Source organism: Sinocyclocheilus rhinocerous, unplaced genomic scaffold (genome assembly GCF_001515625.1).
Source record: "Sinocyclocheilus rhinocerous isolate Xijiao unplaced genomic scaffold, SAMN03320098_v1.1 scaffold738, whole genome shotgun sequence".
NCBI lineage: Eukaryota > Metazoa > Chordata > Actinopteri > Cypriniformes > Cyprinidae > Sinocyclocheilus > Sinocyclocheilus rhinocerous.
The window spans coordinates 1,167,806-1,173,219 of NW_015633949.1; the positions used below are offsets into that span (position 1 = coordinate 1,167,806).

Sequence of the window (5,414 nt, forward strand, 5' to 3'; positions counted from 1 at the left end):
CAGGTGAGCACTATTCAAGACTGTGATTATCAGACAGAGACTAGAGAAAAGACAGCAGAACAGCACATACTGACCCGGAAATACTACAACAGTCCATGCAATACTAACATCCTTGAATAATAGCTTTATGGAACATATTCACGTACTTAACAGGAATTAGTTATTAAAGAAGAAACAGGCAACAGCATAAGAGATTTTCATTCACTTCAGAATTGTGTTATTCTGTTTCAGAGTACCTCAGCTGTATGTAAATATGTTTTTGCTTGGTCTTCCCTAAATATACAACATATTTAGAGCATGCAGGTCTAGAAGATGTCTAGTCATTTGTTTAGTATTATTAGAGTTGATATTGGAGTTGAATAGACCACAACTCAATAACAGAAAGAAGTTACATTATTTCATTAGCTCGCAAAACATAAATGCATCATTAATTTTGTGTAATTATGACTTTATGTTTTTATTGCATTTTGTTTATGACTTTGGGGTACATTTCTGGAAAGTGTTCTTATATAAATATAAAGTATATCATTTTACATCTTAAAAAAAAAAACTTTTAAAATATGTAAATGTATGAAAATTTATTTTCTTTGATTATTAGTATTATAAAATGTTTCTGATAATATGATTATTTATGTGTATGATAACATGAAATTTAAATAACATAAAATGTATTTTTTAAACTTACAGCAAACAAATTAATGTCTTTATATTTGATTTCATTTAAATTCTACTTTCTTAAATTCAAAATTTAATTATAATTCTGCATTTTAATTCTGAATTAACTTGAAATGAACCCTGTTCCTAACCTTTGTATTTTCATTTTTTTTATTTTTATTTTTTTATGGCAAGTCTGATAGGTGAAGTGGAGCTTGGAGCTCAGTCAGTTGTGTATGGACTGGCAAATATTGCATACATGGTATATATTCATTAGTGTGAAAGTGTTTTATTTCAAGGTTGTATGAACACTTAAAGTCAGTGGCGTGTGTTCAGTTCCCTGTAGGGTTCAGTGTAGCTGGCAATGTGAGAGTGGGAAATGCCATGGGAGCAGGAGATGTTGCTCAAGCCAAGCTCTCTGCCAAACTCTCTATGATTTGTGCAGCTAAGATAGAACAACGATTTTAGATTTTGTTTACAGAAAATCATCATTTTATGCCTGTTCTTTGCTAATAGGTTGCTTATACATCACTTGTGGTGATGTATACATCACTAGCTACTGTAAATTATTTTCATACCACGCTAATATTCTTATGGAAATGTGGAAATTATTTTATTTTATTTCATTTTCAGTGTCTGTTGCAGTGGTTTTGTGGTTAAAAACATTTGCTTCTTAACTATTTTTCATAATTATCTCTGCACTTTTCTCCTAATATCTCTAGTACTTAAGTGGTAACTCCAGAATGAACTTTGTTCATGTAGTACTTTAAATAGTGTTATTTTGAAAACAGCATTTTGAGAAAAACAAGACTAATATTGAGGCAATTGTTTTCTTTCCTTCATCTCAGAAGAGGCATCAGAATGAGGGTTGCCACGGTAATGGTTTTATTCGCTCCTTTCCATCTTCTTGATGCCACAGCGGTAAGTCAATAGCAGAGTTGTGTTAGAGCACTCGCAGCACTCATTAGTGTTAATAACAAAACTGACAACACCAACACATCGATCAGGAAAGTGGAGTTCAAACCTTAATTATATTGGATGTTATCCCTTATACTGACACATCTGAAACTACACTGCAAAGGGTCATCTGGGGAGAAAATGTGAATTATTATTTCTTCCTTCAATCCAATCAGGCAGCAGGTGGCAGTATAGTGAAAGGTCTGGGCAAGCAGAAGATTGGGGCAATCTGCAACCTTGTGGGATATTATGCTGTTGGGTTTCCTATTGGAATATTTCTGATGTTTGCTGCGAAATGGGGAATTTTTGGTGAGGCATATATGTAATGTAATAAATTAAAAATATATATTTTCTATCAGTTACATCTTATATATTATTAATTGTATTATTGTTGTTAAATAGAATGTATTATTATGTTTATATATTATATGTAATTAATTCATAACTTGTTTTTATCTTAATATTAATAAATTGTGTGTATATAATAATAATAATACACTAAATAATAATAATAATTGTATTTAATATTTATAATTATAAGTATACATTAAAATATCATTTAAAATTAAAATTAATATTAAATGTAACAGAAAAACATAACTAATAATTGTAAATTATATTTAATAATATTTCTAATTTCTATTAAAATACAAATATACATCAAAATTAGCATTTGAAACATTTTTATAATGATATTTAATATTAATATGTAATTCTGCTTTTTTTTTCTGTTTCACTCTGTCTTGCATTTTATGTAAACCATTACTCTAATCTCCTCAAGGTCTGTGGACTGGCCTGTTAATTTCCGTCTTCCTTCAGTCAGTGTTCCTCTCTGTCCTTCTTTTCAAACTGAACTGGAAGAAAGCCTCTGAAGAGGTGAGGAATATAGGATTTCCTTCATTAAAAGTTGATTTAGTCCTTTTCCAGTGCACTTAAGTGAAACTTTTCACTTTCCAGGCACAGATCAGGGCTGGTGTGCTGACGAGAGGGACGGATGATGGTAATATGTTTGTTGTGACACTTAACAACTCAAAAAGTCTGATTTTATTTAATGAGGCATGCTAATAAGTCATTTTCTTGACAGGTGCACAAGAGGACGGTGGATATATTGAGGGCTGTGATGCGAATAATGCTACAGATATGGATGGACTAGTGGATGAGCAGACCGATGCGCTAGTTGCTACAGTGAAGGTGCAGCTGCCACTGAGTGTGTTAGTGCTGCGCCGCGGTCTGGCTCTGGCAGCTATGCTAGCGCTCCTCGCTGCTGGACTCGTCGTTAAATTCTTTCTTAAGAGATGACGTTATAACAGCTGAAGGACTGGTACTGGGAAAATGTGTCTTAAATGAGTGTCTTAAAACAGACAGAGAGTCCAGCCAGTGCATGTCATAGGATGCCACCCAAAAGCAACCAGTGCAACATGTTCATTATGTCCACTTTGTATTGTATCTGAAAGGCAGGTGAGGCCTGGCAGGCACAAAGCAGGGCAGCTTTCTGGGATTTCAGACAGTGTCCAGGCATTAAATATCAAGGCATTGTTTTGTTTACATGACATTGGGTAAGTCATTTTGTACTTACTCGTTTTGTATAAATGTTTATTTTTATTGATATAAATATATGTATTAATCTGTAATTTACTCTGTTAAACAAAAACGACCTGTACAATCCCAAATCTTGCAATAAATCTGCAATAAAGCTGTTTTAGCATATAAGGCTATACTCTCATTCCCACATGCTCTCACATATTTATCATCTCATGAATTTATATTAAAAAGAGCAAATGTGTTGCAGCAAACACAAATGACAAACATGCATACCAGAAACCGCTTTAAATGAATGTTATTTCATGGACTATTAGTTGAAATGCACAAAAATCAAAAAGTAGATAGACACACATTGTCATTGAAGTCACCATGAAATTTAAATTTTATTCAGAATAAAATGGGATAGTGATTTATTGACCCAGGTATTTCATTTGTGATAAGCTGCTTTAAGTCAACTATGTGCAATCTTTGCAGCGGTTTAAAAGTAGGAACTAAATCTAATTATAGATTATCTTTTTACAATAAACAGTTCTTAAAATGAGGTGTGCTGGAACACCTACTGACTGTCCTCCACAGGGCATGTGCGTGTTTATATGTCTTGTTCCATTTAAATCATGTCACTGACTTCATTAGTTCCAATGAAACAACCCCCACTAATATCACTCTTTGCTCCCAGCAGCTGAATTATCTTTCCACACATGACACTCATCTGAAAACAGCCCAGAGTCACAGTCACATCAGACTGTTTAATCTGCTCAATTCCTATGCTTAGTTAATACTAATGGCCTAGAGGAGCCTTAAACATTTACATACAGTATAACAAGTTAACAACAAACAATATGACAGCAGAGCTCTGGATAGACATAGCAGCATGTATGTGAATATATTTATGTATTCTTAGTGGTTTTATGTGTCTTATGAAGTCTTATAGGCTTAAAACGTAGGTTAAAAATGCAGTAATATATTATTGGTGCATAGTGTTTATGCATAAAACCACTTAAATTTAAAAATAAAAATGATTTACAATACAAAAAAATATCAAAAACCTACCAAATATATTAGTCATATGTCAATGAAAAAAACACTTAATTTTGCATTCATTCATTGCCTGAGACCTTAACCAGATGGAGATACCACATTGTGTCACTTGATGGTTCTATAGTTACCAGTTAACATTTACTGTAACCTTTAAAAGCTCAATTGTGAGCAATCTCACAAAAGGTTGCACTATGTATACACCAGACGCAAACCACATGACACGGCAAAAGCAAATAGAAAACAATATAATCAATGATTCTCTCTACACTAGATTTGGCGCAACGGCAATTGACGTACAATATGCCACATGATTGCACTACTTCCAACAGTTCATATGGATCAGCATGCTTCCAATGTGGGACCGTTTTCACATAATGTTTTTGTGTTTAAAAACGTGAGACCCAAGGCAGTGTAAAGGGCTGTTCACACAGAATACGTTTTTGTATTCTACTGCACTGTGTTTTCTTTGTTTTTCCTATGTCAACGTGTTTGACCGTTGTGCTTGCATCTCATGTCTTTTGCGGCATCTCATGCAAGACACTGTTTTCTGAAAATGTGGCACTCAAGTTAATGGCCACATTTTTAGAAAGGCATGTTGAAACATTGTTGTCTATCGCACTTTTTTACATAGAAAACAGTTGAATAGCAACACAGTGGAATGCAAAAATGCGTTCTGTGGGAACAGCCCCTTCTTGTGCCTTTCGCAGCATCTTGCGCATTACACAGTGTCATAAATAGGCAGCAACCTTGTTTTTTTCCATTCCTCTGCCCTGCAACTCGCATTTTAAGTGCAAAAACGCTTTCTGTGTGAACAGCCCCTCAAGTTTCCACCATTCCACCATGTTTAATAATACAGATTTCTCAATATATGACAGTGGCCCTGTTGAATATCTTTTTGGCAGTATTTCTCCAGCAGCCGCCTGACTAGAAATGTCAACTGAAGAGATTATATGACTGTGTCACTGGGGAAGAGACCTTTTTGCTGCTAAGCTGGTCGATTTTATTACTACTCGGTCTAATGCTGTGGACAGCGCAAGTGCACACAGAATAAAAATGTGATCATCTGTCTAGGTCACAATATACAGCCTGAGACCAATGTGAAAATGCTTCTATATTTCTAATTCAATACAATTTCTTTATTACTTTTCATTTGCACAGCACAGAGATAGAAAACGTTCACAGTGAATCTATCTGAGGTCCAGGTTTCAAACGATACTCACTGA

General features: G+C 34.2%; 1 pseudogene; it reads left to right on the top strand.

Annotated features, from left to right (window-relative positions):
• The first annotated feature begins 788 nt into the window (after positions 1 to 788).
• Positions 789 to 2,910, top strand: LOC107744817 (multidrug and toxin extrusion protein 1-like; annotated as a pseudogene).
• The last annotated feature ends 2,504 nt before the right edge of the window (positions 2,911 to 5,414 follow it).